Raw genomic sequence first — 17813 nt, forward strand, 5'->3', positions numbered from 1 at the left:
AGAACTGCAGCTATTAATAAAACACCTCAGCACAGGATTCCTCAAAGGAACCCATGACTGGGTAAGAAAAAAAAAAATTGAAAATGGGTTAGACTAAAGAGAGCATGGGGGTGGGGACACTTGTTAGAAGCCTTTTATCCTGGCCTAACTCAACGCTTTTCCATCTTCTCTGGAAAGAGTTTGATATAAACCTCCCAGGGAAGTGTCCTCCTCAGTGTCCACCCCCCACTCCTTGGCCCTGTTCCCAGTCATAGGTAATGGAGCTGCCACATCTCTGCTTAGCTTCACTGGCCAAGAATATTTGGTTGAGCTTTGCTTCCTGTAGTTAGCATTATATGACGTGACTTTATTATTCCTTTCATATATAAATATTAAATTGAGTTATCTTTCCCAAACTCCACATTCTACTAGGAGATATTGAAATAACTACTCTCTCCCCATCCCAGCAGCTCTGCCCAATACATTTCTGCACCCACCACCACAGGCAATGGTGTTTTGATAGCAAACAGCATCTCTGTTGGGTAATGAATGAAAAAACAAAAAAGGAAAAAAAGTTTAAAAAAAAGATCTCTACAGTGACAAATCTTTCCTCAGTGTGACAGGAATAATAGTCCCCAAAGATGTCCACGTCTAATCCCTAGCACTGGTAAACATATTACTTTACCTTGCAAATGTGGTTAAGTTTCAGGGCCTGAGATAGCGAGATGAGCCTGGATTACCCGGGAGGACTCAATCTAATCACGTGGTTCTCAAAAAGGAGAAGGCCTTTCCCAGCTGTCATCAGAGTGAGCTGTAACTGTGGAAGAATGGTCACAGAGACGCACCATGGCTGGCTTTGAAGATGGAGGAAGGGGCCATGAGCCAAGGGGTGGGGGCAGCCTCCAGAAGCTGGAAAAGACAAGCAAATGGATTCCCCTTGGAGCCCCCCAAAAAGGAACACAGCTCTGCTGATACCTTGATTATAACCCATTGACACCCATGTCAGAATTCTAACCATAGAGTTGTAAGATAATAAATTTGTGTTCCTTTAAGCCACTAATGTAATTTGTTACAAGGCCAATAGAACACTAAGGTGCTCCATTTGCCATAATTTAAACAAGCTAGAACCGCTTATCTGAAGAGTGCATCCTTTCAGGATTGCCTTTGTAGTACCTTCCTGTTCACAATACCCTTGCCCCATGTGATAGACTCATTGGTCTTATTCTTCCTCCCAGATTCTGAGCTCCTTAGGGGCAGAGACTGGATCATTTATTCCAGTATCTCTAGTGCCAGCATAGTGCCTGCCACGTAGTAGATTTCAATAACTATAAATTAAATGAATGTATGGAAGCCCAAAGCTGCACAGGGCTTCATAAAGCCCCAACAGAACCTCCAAAGAGAGGCACTAGTGTTTCTTTTCAGACATAAAGGGGTCAAATCTGATGTCACCATTGATGTATATATGTCATTATGTTGAATTGAATTTCTGTTAACTGTAACCATGACAACAACAAATCCCATTCACATGTAGAGAACAGTGAGTCGTTTGGACAAGCATCACTGAAGGCCCAGCTTCCTAAGAAAACCTTTGTGCAATGTGACTCCGAGCCCCTTTTCATGAAGTGTGCTCAACAGCAGGGTCTGTTCTAAATGGCTCTCCCTACGTGATTCATGTAACTGGTCCATGCAGCAAAGGCATGGAACCCAGAAACAAAGCTTCATTGCTTTGGATGCACTCCTTATGAAATTATGTCTGTTTTTGCAAAGAAATGATCATTTCATTCACAATTTTTCACTGTTGGGTAGAAAGCGTGAAAGTTGCTTTCTAGAAAAGCTGACAGTGGGTAGTTAGAAAAGAAAGAATGCAGCTTCCTCCCCATTGTATCTTTGGTAATTTTCAACTGTCATGAGCAGAAACTCAGGGAGCTGGGGGAACGGAGTCCAGAAAATGCACCACTGGCCAGGATCTGCTCTATGGTTGCTCTCTCCACAATGAAGCTGCTCTGTAAGGGCGCTCTGCAACCTCCCTGCTGTTACCTGACCTAGCAGCCTCAGGATACAGCTGAGATCCTGCCTCTGGAGTGGCTTCCATCCCTCCCATAAGGATTTGAAAAGCTTGACCAGGTACCCAGTTAGACCTCAGCCCACCTAACACTTGGACCTTTGGGTAGCTGTTCTCCTTCCAATTCACCTCTGGGGAGAGCTGACTTCTCCTTATCTTCTCCCCATTCCCTGAGGCCCTCTCATTGGAGACCAGTGTTTTCCCTCCTGCTTCCAGACCCACTCTGCAATCATTTACACATCTCCAACCCTGACTTCATGGAACAGATTCGACTTTGCTCCAACTAGCCCCAAAGCAGCCCCATGAAAGTGTTCCATTCAGGACAGTGTGTTATGGCCAGGCCATCCCAATGAACCATGACTCTCTTCAGGGATGCTTCCTTCACTGTAAACGCCATAGTGTTGAGAGACTACTTGTATGCACATTTCCAAGTCAGGTGAACTTTCCCTTTGGGTTCCCAGTTCCAACTCCTCAAACAAGGACATAACACTGGCCAGTGATGGTCCTAAATTTATCCCCAGGGACTGAGGGGAGCAATTCTTTCCCCTCCATATCAAAATAGTCATCTAGCAGGGGTTGTGGTGACTCTAATGTGCCCTGGGCAGTAGTAGATACAGGTTCATCAGGTCTTCTTAGTCAGTAAACAGGAAGCACAAGGTTGCAGAGCAGAGCTGGGCAGCTGCCACACAATTTTTTTCCTCTTGGCTCATGTATGAGTGTTTCTGTGGCTCCAGGTCTCTGATGGAGGCATATCAAAATCAAGAAATATTTAATGAGTCACTAATATATACTAATCACTGTAACTTAGCTTGACCAGAAAAGAAAATAGATGGGCTAGTAATGAAACATTTGGAATAAACCCTAAGCCATTATCAACTGTGGTCATTGGTGTTTGGAAGAGCTGAACTGAGGTCACAGTAGGAGCCCCAGAGCAGGCTCAGGGCAGGAGGAGCCTGGGGAGGCCCCCTCCCAGCAGAAGGGCTCAGTGGTGAGCAGCCACAGCATCCTTCAGGGTAGGGCACCCATCAAACATGACTGTGCCCTATAGAGGCAGGCCAGGGACAAGGACTGGTGAGAAGGCCCTCATTCAGTCCAAGTGAAGAAGAGAGGCAGGATCTAGGAGAACCCTGGCATTAATACCCTATTAAAGAGGCAACATCTCTGGAGAAGACCAAGAAGAGACAAATGGAGTGGAAAGATGGACTCTCTTAACCCCTTCATCAAGATAGGATAAAAGGCCAAGTGAGGTGGCTCATGCCTGTAATCCCAGCACTTTGGGAGGCTGAGGCAGGAGGATCATTTGAGCCCAGGAGTTCAAGACCAGCCTGGGGAACATAGCAAGACCCTGTCTCTACAAATAATTAAAAAATTAGCCGGGTGTGATGGCGCACACCTGTGGTCCCAGCTACATGGAAGGCTGTGGCAGGAGGACCATTTGAGCCCAGGAGTTCAGGGCTGCAGTGAGCCGTGGTCATACCATGGCACTCCAACTTGGGCAACACAGTTAAACCTTATCTCAAAAAAAAAAAAAAAAAAAATGGGATAAAGGAGGAAAATTACAGAAAAGCTGAGCTGACAAGTTTGTATTAGAGGACAAAAGCTGATGGCTTGAGAGGAAGCAACTAAAGGTGTATCTGGGAGGTCACAAGCCTTTGGAGCAAGAGGTGTTACTGTGTGTGAGGATAGAGCTATAAAGAAGGTACCTATTTTACCCAAAGATAATCAGTCAAGGATAGTTTCCTGCTGCCAACCTATATTGGCAAATGACCAAACCCCTTCTCTTCTCTCTAAAACTCCTCTTCCCTCCTTAATCTCCCCCATATAGGTTTTGTACAATGGAGAAGGCAACTGGACTTTATTAGCAATCTGTCTCCATGGACCTTGTTGTAAACAAAGAGATCTTTAATTGGAGAGCATTTTTCTACCCAGCGGTCAATGTGATACATATGTTAATATCTTGCAACTACTAAGCTATACAATAAAAATAAGACATACGGTTTCTTAGTCAAATGCGTGTTTCTTTGATCACAGAGACATAGACAGCTTAGAGCTGTCTTTCAAGTGACTCATGTCCAAATCAATAACCCAGCCCTGGACAGAAACAATCAGGATGGCCTCTCATCAGAGACAGGTCCATGGGGGTGAGCCAGCGGTCACCAAGTCACAGGATAAACCTGGTACAGCATAACAGGAAGGGTTGGATATATTATGGGATCAGAGAATTTACATGGCATTTAAAGATAAAACACAAAATTGCAAAGAAATGTACCCTTTTAGGGGGCTGCAATAGGCCACACCCCCAGAATCCCAAGAGGTTCTCCTGTGGAAAATTTGAAATTCTCTGCTTATGGAAATATAAGGAAGTCTCACGTAGCTCAGAATCCCATATTTTCATTTTCTTCACTTCCCCCCTTGATGAAAAAATCAAATATCATGTGTCATCACAGACTGAGAAAAAGGGCAATATCTAAATAAACATGTACGCAACAGGAATCCAAAGTACATAGAGAACACAGCTGCACACCCTCTTTCACATTAAAAAACAATTAACAGCAACCTCAGCTAACACAGAAAAATGACACATGGGGTAATCCAGTGATCCGACAGGGCCAGGGGTGTGGTTCCTGACAATAAGGTAGGCTTTGTGGGAGGGTGTAGAGTAACTCCAAGATGGCAGATCAAACATGAGGGCTGTAGGCTTAATATCTTCCCACATGTCTTCCGCCTTCTTTCCTTCTTCTGTGGTCCGCTGGGAGTCCAGTGGTCCAACCCTGCTTCACTCCCCTTTAGAGGACGTCCCGGAGGCTCCCATGTTGGTAGCTCCTCTGGAAACACTGCTCCATCACACGTCCTGTGCAGATACCTGCAGGATGCCCTGTTCCCTCCTAGATCACATTTAAAATCCCACAATTTAGGACAACTGCCCTTCCTAGCCTTATATTACTTTCTTTTTTTAACCTGAATCTGACCAGGCTATTTGCCAGCTTTCAGCTGCTTTCTTGGATTTCTGTGCCTTGTGCTTTTTCCTGGGAATCTCCTCCTCCTGCTGCCACCAGTGGATGACCATGCCTGCCTAGCAGAATCTGGAGCTCATTCTTTAAGGCTCAAACTCCACTACCAAACCCTGACTAATCCTGCCTCTCCTGTGATTCCGTCACACTTTGTAGCTCTATGACAGTTGTCGTGTTGCTTTGGACTTTTAGTCATTTGCTCTGACACTCAAAGCCAGCAACTTGAGAGTCAGCCTATGTTTTACTTATCTTGGTATTTTCCATACTCCTTACACATATGCGCCTTTCACCTGCTACGTCTCAATTTGTTCACCTTGGACAAGTCACTACATGTAAGACTTGGTGCCCTTCTCTGTAAAATGGGGCCAATAACAATAAGTCCTTCAGAAGGATTATCAGAATTAAATGAATTTACGCAAGTTCAGCATGTAGTGCACAACTTGACACATAATGAGTGTTACTTGCTATTAGCATCAATATTTTATAAAAATAGAATTTTGGCCAGGCACGGTGGCTCATGCATGTAATTCCAGCACTTCAGGAGGCCGACGCAGATGGATCACGAGGTCAGGAGACGGAGACCATCCTGGCTAACACGGTGAAAACACGCCTCTACTAAAAATACAAAAAATTAGCTGAACATGGTGGCGGGTGCCTGTAGTCCCAGCTACTCGGGAGGCTGAGGCAGGAGAATTGCTTGAACCTGGGAGGTGGAGGTCGTAGTGAGCCGAGATTGCACCACTGCACTCCAGCCTGGGCGACAGAGCGAGACTCCGCCTCAAAAGAAAAAAAATATAGAATTTTATTTATTTAATGCTGTAGCAGTCTCTTTCCAGCTGTTAGGACATCTCTTAATTTCCTTCCTTAGTGGAGAAAAAAGTACTTCCTATGTTTTGGTGTTCTTATTCCTGGCTGTGCATTGAAATCATCTTGAGAGCCTTTAAAGATATTGATGCCTGAGACCCGCCCCCCAGAAATCCTGGTTCAGTGGGTGCGGTCTAGCTGTGACTAATTTTTGTTTGTGGAGTATTTCTCATGCAGATCCAGGGTCGATAACCCCTGCAAATCACTAGATAGCTTACCATTTCTACCACAGGTCCCTTTGGCCCTTATTTCTAGAGTAACAAGCTGTAACTTGGGGCAATTCAATCTCCAGAATATTCTACTATTAATACCCAGAGATGTACATTTCACCTTCTGTAACTTCACCCCTGGTCATTCCGTCCAAGCTCCCATGATGACTCAGCATTCTTAATACCTCTAGTTTTCCTTCTATTTCCGTAACAGTAAAGTACTTGTTCAGGATAACTTACTGCTAAGTAATAAAAACATGAAGTAGCGGTGAGTAGTAGGGGAAGAAGAACACATAAAATCTTTCCAGCTCTCCATTTCCCATTTCTCCTCCCTAACTCATGATGAGTGGTAGGCCTCATCCCATCAGCCATAAGTCGGGAGGGCCGAGTTGAGGGCATGCATAGGAATGGCCTGGCCCCTGTGCCCACATGAGCAACTGCACGGGCAGTCGGGCTATTATAATAACAAGTCTAGGGTAATTGCTGATAGAGAGATGCAGATCCCTATTTTTTGCCCTGTAGCCACTTAAAAGCCTTTGTTCATAATTATAGATATAAAGCTTGTACTTCTTACTGGGCATTGGATTTCAATGGGAATTAGGCCAAAATATGGACCTGAGAACTGGCCGCACTGTGGCCAACCTGCGAATGCTGGGTCAGTCCTGTTCTGCTGACTCAATTTTCTCTTTGAACTGCAAGGCTCACAGTCTAAGCATTGAGACAAGTAGTTCTATTGCCAAGACAAAGGGGAAAAAAAGACTGATTAAATTTGAGACATGGCAGATAATGCCAAAAGGCAGAGGCAATGTGATCTCTGAAGAGAGAGAGACAGAGTATGTGTTTTGGAGATACGAGTATTGGAAAAATGGAAGTCTCATGATAAAATAACTGCTGGGAAGCAGTTGCTCTGAGGAATCCCCCTTTACCCACGTCCTCTTAGATTCCCTCTTTCTTTATTCCCTTAGACTCTTCTAGTTCCGGATGGTCTGTGGTGGTTGCTGTTGTTTTTCTAACAGCCTGGAGAATGTAACTTAACCCACATGAAAGGCCCATGAAATATCAAGGTGATTCTGAGGACTGGCTCCATTTGCTCCAGAGCCCACGTTCTGGCTTAGGTAGAGGACACCCCAAGGAGACTCAAACCACAGATCCAACTTTGAGCTGCTTCCACAAGCCCCAAAATGCCTTGAGCCTAATCCAGACAGGTTTAAAAGTTTAATTGGACAGGATCTTGGACATAATTTTTACAGGTTAGGAAACTAATAGCTAGAGAGGGTAAGTAAGTCACCCAGATCACATATCATGCCTGCAACAGAAACAGGACAAGCACCTGCCTTCCAATAGCCATGCACTTTCTGGGTTCCTTGTCTGAGCTGGGGAATGCCAGGCTAGCCCCAGAATGGCCTGCGGGGCTGGAGAAGGAGGCTGTTCCCAAGCCATATATCCCATGGCCCTTCAGTTTTGGGTGAATGCTTTTGAAAATTCTGTCTCGGCACCAATTACACAAACAAAACAGAAGAAGTGGAGACTGGGCGAGCCAGCCAGAGAGGACATTCTTTATGTATGAAGTCACTGGCTTTCAGTGTAAACCACTTACAGAAACAAGGTTCTTGTGTGGACTGCCACAAGTGAGGTTCTCCAAGGCCTATAGTTGCAGCAGAGAAAATGTGATAAATCTACAAAACGTTCTGCAGCTTTACTCAACTCTTTAAACTCAAATATTTGTTTTAGATCAGGAAATGGCTCAGGGCATGAGCACAATCTCACCAAGTGTGTGATTCTGGTGCCACGTGGCCACAGCATGATTCAGGATTTCTCCTGCCTTAGCCACTCCTCTAATCAACAACAGCACCTGAGTCACACTCCTGGCGTCCTTGCTGAGGCTAGGACCCACCCGCCCATTGGCAGCCTTTGTCTCCGAGGGCAAGTGCAATACAGCGCCCCCTGTTGGGCACCCTGTCTTGTTCCTCTCCAGCTGGGTTTGCCTGCCTGGACTGGCTGCCCAAATTCAAGACATGGCAGCTCATGCCATGTGCGACTTAAAGGCTCTCCGCTTCCTATTTTACAAGAGGCTCTGTCTGCTTAAAGTGCTCAGTGCCTGGTGATGCCATGTTTTTTCCTGTCGGCAGTCCCCTCAAAAGAAGGAAATTCATTTGGGAGTTGTTTGAGGTGGATGAGGACATCCTTCCTTCACATCTTTGGTGTCACTGGGACAGGTGGAATTCCTGGCTGGAGGCAGGCGATGCTCCGGTGAGCACATCAGAGGCAGCAGCTGCAGTCTGCTCACCCCTCAGCTGAGACAGGGGAGAAGTTTCGCCAGATGCCTCATCAAATGGAATGCAAACAAACAGAGAGGAGAGCCCCGCATTGCTCATCATGCCCTCAGCTACTCCAGCCTTGCTCTAGGGTGCTCAGGGCAAGAGGGCAGCTCTGTGCCAAGCAGGGCTTCCTGGTGCGTTTTCCATGGAGGAAGGACTCCTCTGGGAAGGACTCCTGCTGGGGGACTTGGGGCATCTGGATTGCCAGCTGTACTCAGCAAAGAGCGGCCACAGAAAGTTATGAGCGCTTCTTGAGAGAAAGCATAAGCCATCAGCAGAGAGGGAGAGAGTGTGAGCAAGAGCGAGAGTGAGAGAGCGAGAGAGCGAGAGCGAGAGCGAGAGAGAGAGAGAGAGAGAAAGAGAGAAAGAGAGAGAGAGAGAATGGACCTCCCAACCTACAAAGTCCCTGCACCAGAAGTAAGGTCATCAGGCTTGAGACCTTGAGGCTGCAGCTGTGCACACCCATTCCCCCAGCCACTGCTCATGCCTGCAACTCCTGCCACAGAGAGGGGTCTTCCACCCCACAACTGAAAATAAGATTTAAATGCACATACCCCTTTGACAGAAAAACAGTGACCTTCATCAAAACAGAAAGTCACTGATTTTAAATCATTTACTGAGATTGATAAGGAAAAAGGATTATGCAGGAGCTGCATGTGAACCGTGGTTGCTACACAATTTGGGCTAGGGTTTACTCTTCTCTCATTAAAAAACTCTGTTTATTCCACCAAAGTAGGTAAAGTTCTCCCTCTCCTCTTTGGATTCTCTACTATATTCCTTAGTGACGTCGTGAGGCTTTCTCAGGACTAAGCCTACAAGTTGTCTATTAACTCAGCTTTCCAGTGGGGACTGCCTAATATTGACCAAATACTTTAGAGAGTCAAATCATCTGTGAACTGGCAGAGATCCAGAACTCCAGTCCAGCACTCACATTTTACAGACAAGGAAGCCAGTGCCAGGGCCTTAGCCTGGTTTCACAACTCTTTCTCTGGTTCTCTTGGTGACTAACAACAAAACGACACCTCCCTATTCTGGTCCGGCTTGGGTTTCTGGCTGCCGGTACAGGAATAGCCAAAATCCTTCCTTTCAAGCTTTCTGTGTAATGGAAACCCTGCTTGACTAATTAGGGCCCACCTCTCTCGAACTCCTGAATCACTGGCATTCATTAAAGATAGAAAAGCATTTTCTCCCCCTAATGAAGGAGAACTGGAATAACATAGATGAGTCACACACACTGAAAACTGTCATGATATTCAAGAAAGGTGACCTTCTCTCACACCTGCAGACCTGGGAGGGTTAATTGAAATCTACACCCAGTTCTTCTCCTTGGGCTCTGACTGTGACAGGAGGGTTTGTTGCTTGTTTTTTTTTTTTTTTTTCCTCCAGTTCCTTGTAGTAGGATGGGATGTGGGTTCTGTTTTAGGAGGTGTGGATTGTGTGGGCTGATGGTGTGGAGGAGGAGGCTAGAAGAAAAGCAATACACACACACATACTGCCCCCACACACATGAACGCATATACACTAACCCCACACAAACACACATGCAGAGATACACATGCACACACTCACACCACACAGACACAAACACAACCATACACTCACAACACACACAAATGCACACATAAACACACACATAGACACTCTCACACACATGCAAACACTCAGACACAGACATACACCTACTCATACTACACACAATCACAACAAACAAATATGTACTCACATGCTCTCTCACACACGCACTCACACACACACACACACGCACAACTTTGGTTGCCACAGACCTTGGTGGCACTTGGTTCCCAGTGGCTGGCTCAGCAGAAAATGTGGCTGAGTTGTAAGACTGTGTTTTGAATGTGGGAGTTGAAAAGAGCAAAGGCATTCCTCAGGTTCAGGAAAGCACTGGTTAACAGGAGCCGAAGGAGGAAGAGAGAAGAGATGATTTTCTTCCCTAAGAATAACTTTTGAAGTTGGAGCTCAATTTCACCTATTCACCTTGGTGATGTCACTTTACCCTGCTGTTTCTCAATGTGCAATGCCTCTGAGGAACCTGACGCCAGGCCGGTGAGGTACACCTTTAGCCATTTCTGTGATGTCAGTTTTTGTTGACGACACATGTTCTGAATGCGCCATGGCTGATCGAGTTTGACTGGATAGATAGCATAAATCTCCAGTCTGAAAGTCATCATAATACTTGGAATGTTTAGAAAAGTCATAACTTAGGGGTGGTTCATAACTTCTTAGAATAATTGTGTTTCCCTCAAATGATATATAAACAGAAGACAGCAGCTTTGGACGATGGGAGTAATTCAGGAGTAACCAGGGACCCCTAGATCTGGAAGAAGGAAGTCAAGTTAGTGCTTTCTTCAAAGGTTTCAATATTTCCTTAGATTTTAGTGCAGCTTAAATCCAAAAACGTAACTAAGGATATCTTTGCTATGGGAAGTGGCTTGTTAAATTGATGTTGTTGGCCAATTTAAAAAGAATGACATGAACTGATTCCACAAGCTGCAGAACTACAGATAGGAATTAGATTGGGTGTTCTGATTTAAGGAAACAAATTTGAGAGAAAAAGAATTCCATCTTATTGCAGAATTAGAGTTGAATAAATCAGGTAGGTAATGAAAGATTCAGGGAAAGATGATACTTTTAAAAAACAAAATTCTATGATCTCCAATCCAGATTTCACAACCCCCAGGATTGTTTTAATTTTGTCAATGGGCTTAAAGAACTTATCCAAAGATTCTTAAAATAACATTAAATCCTTTAAAGTATTTTGTAAGGTGTCATGGTGGCCTTGTAAAAAAGGGAAAAGGGATTGTTATGACATCCAGCTAATTATGGGAAACTGCAAACACCAGAAGTGCAGTCATCACTGAATTGGTTTCTGAGCTTCCAACTCAGAACAGATCTGGATTTGCTCCACAGGGTGTGCCTCTCTTATCAGATTTGGGATTTTTTTTTTTTTTTTTTTTTGATTTTGGAATATTTGCATATACAGAATGAGGTATCTTGAAGGTAGGACCCAAGTCTGAACAAACACGAACTTCATTTATGTTTCATATACATCTTATGCACATGGCCTGAAGGGAGTTTTATACAATATTTCAAATGAGTTTGTGCCTGAAACAAAGCTTGGACTGTGTTTTGGCTGCCATCTGTCACCTAAGGCCAGGTGCAGAATTTTCCACTTGTTGTGGCATGTTGGCAATCAAAAAGTTTTAGATTCTGGATAACTTTGGATTTCAGATTTTTGGATTAGGGATGCTCAACTTATATTACTTTAAGGAACAGTATTGCTGCTCCAAACCTGGGGGGGTCTTCTCTCTGGGAATCAGAGAGATTATAGATATTTGGTGCTTTAAGTCCCATTAAGTTGGGCTACTCTTTCAGAAATAAATGATCTCAATTAGTATAATCTCCATAAAGTGACACCACTTGGTTATGAAACTCGTTTTCTTTTAACCAAATGTCCCCCAAATGCTTTAAAATCACTAGTAGGTTGCTGAATGAGAATGTAAGGAAGGAACTAGCACTTAATACTTCCACGTCTTTTTTATGGACTTTTCTCTTTCAAGAAATAAGAGCATTGCCTACTTTCCTGTGAACTAGATTTGTGTTGAGAATTAGTTCACAATGAAAAGTGCTAAGCATTACTATATCCCCTGTAGTAATAACACGGGTGTTATAGACACAACCATGGTGTCCAAATCAGGACCAGCAGAAGACAGACCCAAAAAATGCATGGATATGGGGGCATGGCAGCGAGGTTGGAATGAAGTTTCTGGGGAAACTGGATTTTACCCCTAAATTTCTTTATGTATTCAGTTTAGTCTATCAAAAAGGAGCCCTGCAAATAAATTTCTGCATTAAAAAAAGCTGATTAGAAAAGGCCATTTTAGACCAGGCACAGTGGCTCACACCTGTAATCCCAGCACTATGGGAGGCCAAGGCGGATGGATCACCTGAGGTCAAGAGTTTGAGATCAGCCCTGGCCAACGTGGTGAAACCTCATCTCTACTAAGAATACAAAAATTAGCTAGGTGTGGTGGCAGGTGCCTATAATCCCAGCTAGTTGGAGGCTGAGGCAGGAGATTTGCTTGAGCCCGGGAGGTGGAGATTGCAGTGAGCCGAGATCACATCATTGCACTCCAGTCTGGGCAACAGAGCAAAAAAAAAAAAAAAAAAAATCGTCTCAGAAAAAAAGAAAGAAAGAAAGAAAAAAGAAATGGCTATTTAAAAATTTTGAAAGTTTTTTTTTTTCCCTTGGGATAACCAGAAACCTTGTTAAATCTGAGAGGCTGATTTTGTCTGGGATAAAAAGATTAGAAAGCATTAGACCAGGAAGGGCTTCATTTGAACCTGCCTGAAGACACATTTCAGTTCTGTTAACCAAAACTGTGCATTCTTCAACCAGAAGCACAACGGGAAATGGGGAGGAGAGAGGAAGGGAGCCTGGATGGACGGAAGAGACCTACCTGCCTTAGCCTGACTTCCCTAGAAAGCAGACCCTGAGGCAAAGTATGTGGGCTCTTTCTAGACTGGGGAGGGCCTTCCTAAGGACAGAAGAGTGAGGGAAGAGGGGAACAAGGCAGGAAAAAAGGGAGAGCTTATAAGGCGCTATAACCGAGCTCGCCACTACTGGTTGTTCAGCTCAATAGATGATGCCATCTTGCGGGACCATCTTCCGACAGGCCATGCGAATGGTTGCATCTCAAGACAGCCCTTCTGTGGGAAGAGAGGGAGGCAGTTTAGCCATTTGCTGCATTCGTCTATGGGTCAAAGGTTGGCACGGCTGATGTGACACCCCTTGCTTCTGGTTGGACACATGTAGACGCTATGCGGTCCGTGGATGTCTCACGACAGAGCTCAACAGAAAAGCCCCAGGCTGGAGGCGAGGCACTAAGCAGTTGCTCATGCATGCTTAGGATGGGAGGTAGTTCCAAGCTCCTGAGAAGTTGGTCACAGCCCGTGCAGTGCTGCTCAGCACAGCAGCAGCTGGAATAGAACAAGGGGCCAAAGACCTTAGGGATGTGAGACCCAGAGAATCTGAGGGGTGATACAAACCTCTACCCAGATTTCTGTTGGAAACATGGCCTTTTCCGTCTTTGAGTATGCTAGATACTGGGGATTGCACATCTGCTGATGTCCACATGTGGTAGACTGCTTGCTGTTTCTCCAGTATTCTCTTTCCTCTTCTTAGTAATAGAGCCCCCAGTTTTTAACTGTGCACTTGGCTTCACAGGCTAAAGACTGACTATACATTTTCTAGCCTCCTTTGCTGATTGGTGTAACCATGTGATCTAGTTCTGACCAGTGAGATGCAAGTGGAACTGATGTATGCAACTTCTGGTACATGTCCTTAAATGCAAGGGACATGCTCTTCTTTGTCCCTCTTTTCATTCAGGTAGCTGGAATTCAGATGTAATGGTTGGCACTCCAGTGGCCACTGTAGACCATGAGGTGACCTTGGGAACGGGAGCTGCATGTGGTAAGGCAAAAGTCACAAGGAACCTGAGTCCCTGTCACTACAGTCACCAAATCATCCCTGAATTGCTTACTTCCAGACTTTTTACAGTGGAGAGACCTAAATTTTCGCTTTACTTAAGCCAGTGCTCTTGTGGGTTTCCTATTGCTTTAGCTGAACTTTTGTTGTTGTTGTTGAGACAGAGCCTCTATCACCCAGGCTGGAATGCAGTGAGTATAGTCACGACTCACTGCAGCCTCGACCTCCTGGGCTCAGGTGATTCTCCCACCTCAGCCTCCCAGGTAGCTGGGACCACAGGCACGCACCACCACACCTGGCTAATTGTTTTGCATTTATTGTAGAGATGGGGTTTCACCATGCTGCCCAGGCTGGTCTCAAACTCCTGGGCTCAAGCAATCTGCTCACCTCAGCCTCCCAAAGTACTGGGATTACAGGCATGAGCCACTGCGCCCAGCCCCTTTGGCTGAACTTAATTCTAAATGATACAGCGTTCAAAGCAGGGAGGATATAAACAGAAGAGGGGCATAAGTATCCACTTTTAAAAATCACTCAGCCGGGCGTGGTGGCTCACGCCTGTAATCCCAGCATTTTGGGAGGCCGAGGCAGGCGATTCACGAGGTCAGGAGGTCAAGACCATCCTGGCTAACACAGTGAAACCCCGTCTCTACTAAAAATACAAAAAATTAGCTGGGCGTGGTGACGGGCGCCTGTAGTCCCAGCTACTTGGGAGGCTGAGGCAGGAGAATGGTGTGAACCCAGGAGGCAGAGACTGCAGTGAGCTGAGATTGCACCACTGCACTCCAGCCTGGGCAACAGAGCGAGACTCCGCCTAAAAAAAAAATAAAAAAGGACTCTCCTTTGTCTGTGTCCCACTACCCCGACCTTCTCATAGCACCTTTGACTACCCTGATGATAGTTAACACAGGCATACCTCACACATAGTGTGAGTCCTGTGCCAGATCACTGCAATAAAGCAAAATCACAATAAAGTGAGTTGCACATATTTTGGGCTTACCGGTGCATATAAAAGTTATGTTTAAAGTATAATCTAGTCTGTGCAATAGCATTATGTCTATAAAAACAATGTACGTACCTTAATTAAAATACTTTGTTGCTAAAAAAAATGCTAACAATCATCTGAACCTTCAGCAAGTAGTCATCTTTTTGCTGGTAGAGGATACTTCTCAATGTTATGGCTGCTGACCGATCCGGGCCGTGGTGGCTGAAGGTTGGGGTAACTGTGGCAATTTCTTAAAATAAGAAAACACTGAAGTTTGTGGCATCAGTTGACTCTTCCTTTCATGAAGAGTTCTCTTTTGTATACAATGCTGTTTGATAGCATTTTACCCTTTTGTCAACTAAGTTATTTGAATAAATACTTTGTTGTCATTTCAACAATGTTCACAGCACCTGAGGAAACCACTGTCTTTTGTTATGCATAAGAAGCAACTCCTCATCCCTTCAAGTTTGATCATGAGATTGCAGCAATTCAGTCTCACTTACAGGCTTCTCTTCTAATTCTAGTTCTCTTGCTATTTCCAGTGACTTCCTCCACTGAAGTCTTGAACCCCTCAAAGTCATCCAGGAGGACTGGAATCAACTTCTTCCAAACTCTGGTTAGTGTTGATATTTTGACTTCCTCCCAGGAATCACAGATGTTCTTAATGGCATCTAGAACGGTGAATCTTTTCCAGAAGGTTTTCAGTTTGCTTTGTCTAGATCTGTCAGAGGAATCACTAAGCAGTTATAACCTTACAAAATGTACTTCTTAAATAATAAGACTTGAAAGTCAAAATGACTCCTTGATCCATGGGCTGCAGAATGACTGTGTGTAAACTGTCAGATAAACAACATTCATCTCCTTGCCCATCTCCATCAATGCTCTTGTGTGAACAGGTGGACTGTCAATGAGCACCTAAGTAATGAGTAATATTTTGAAATAAATGTTTTTTTCTGAGTAATATGTCTTAACTTTCAGCTTAAAATATTCAGTAAACAAAATACGCTGTAAACAGATGTGCTATCATCCAGGCTTTGTGTTCAATTTACAAAACACAGGAAGAGTAAACTTAGCACAATTCTTAAGGGACCAAGGATTTTTCTAATGGTCAATGAGCACTTGTTTCACCTTGAAATCATCAGCTACATTCGCCCTTGAGAAGAGAGTCAGCCTGTCCCCTGAAGCTTTGAAGCTAGGCATTGACTTTTCCTCTCTAGCTATGAAAGTCCTAGATGGCTTCTTTTTCCAATAGAAGGCTGTTTTGAATATATTGAAAATCTGTTGTTCAGAGTAGCCACCCCCATTAATGATCTTAGCTAGAGCATCTACATAACTTGCTGCAGCTTCTATATCAGCATTTGCAGTTTCACCTTGCCCTCTTATGTTATAGATATGGCGTTTTAAACCTCATGAACCAACCTCTCCTAACTTCAAACTCTTCTTCTGCCACTTCCTCACCACTCTCAGCCTCCACAGAATTGAATAGAGTTAGGCCTTCCTCTGGATTAGGCTTTGGCTAAAGGGAATGTTGTGGCTGGTTTGAACCTCCACCCAGACCACTCAGACTTTCTCCATATCAACAATAAGGCTGTTTCTCTGTTTTATCATTCATGTGTTCACTGGAGTAACATGTTTAATTTCTTTCAAGAACTTTTTCTTTGCATTTACAACTTAGCTAACTGTTTGGAGCAAGAGACCTCACTTGCAGCTGAACTCGGTTTTTGGCCTGCCTTCCTTACTAAGCGGAATCTTTTCTAGCTTTTGAATTCAAGTGGGAGACATGCAAATCTTCCTTCCACTTAAACACTTAGAGGCCATTGTAGGGTTATTAATTGTTCTAATTTCAATATTATTGTGTCTCAGGGAATAGGGAGGCCCAAGGAAAGGGAGAGAGATGGGGTAACGGCCTATTGGCAGGGCAGTCTGAACACATATATTTATTGATTGAGTTTACTGTCTTACATGGGTGCAGTTGGTGGCACCCCAAAACAAGTACAACAGTAACATTAAAGATCACTGATCACAGATCGTCATAACAGATGTAATAATAATAATGTAAAATACTGCAAGAATTACCAAGATATGATACAGAGTCACGAAGTGAGTACTGTTGTTGGAAAAATGGCCCTGATATACTTGCTTGACACAGGGTTACCGCAAACTTTCAGCGTGTAAAAAACACGATATCTGCAGAGTGCAGTAGAGCAAAGCAAAATAAAATGAGACATGCCCATCATTGCTACTACTCTGAGGCAGGCATTATGAGGCACTGTACCTCTGGTATCTCACATAATACTTTAAATGCTTCTATGAAGTAGGCATAACTACTACCACGATGGCCATTTTTCATAGCTGGTCATCCTGCCCCCATCCTTGCTCCATTGCAGTCCATTCTCTACACAGTGGCCAGACTGATTCTCCCCCATACATCATCTCACCACACCCTTCTGCTTAGAATTGCCCCATGGTGTTTTAGTTATATAACACCATCATCCCCAAACATAGTGGCTTAAAAAACAAAAATGATTTCTGCCTTTGTCGATGAGGAATTCAGGAAGGACTTGGTCTGGTAGTTCTCCCTGGGAGGTCCCTACCACGATTGCAGTCATGAGTTGGCTAGGCCTGCCATCATTTGAAGTCGTGATGGGGTTAGACAGTCTGCTCCTAACGTGGCCCAACCACACAACTGCCTGGGAAGCCGGGACTGACTGGAGGCTGGAGGTCTCTGTTCTCTCCACACAGGATTGTCCAACAGAGCTGCTGAGTGCAGGGCATGGAGGCTGGCTTCCCCATGGGAGCAACGCAAGGTGCCAAGATAGACGCGGTATTGCCTTTTATACTCTAGTCTTGGAAGTCACACCCCATCATGTCTAGTGGTACAG

The sequence above is a fragment of the Macaca fascicularis genome, chromosome 17 (genome assembly GCF_037993035.2).
Source record: "Macaca fascicularis isolate 582-1 chromosome 17, T2T-MFA8v1.1".
In the NCBI taxonomy this organism is placed as follows: domain Eukaryota; kingdom Metazoa; phylum Chordata; class Mammalia; order Primates; family Cercopithecidae; genus Macaca; species Macaca fascicularis.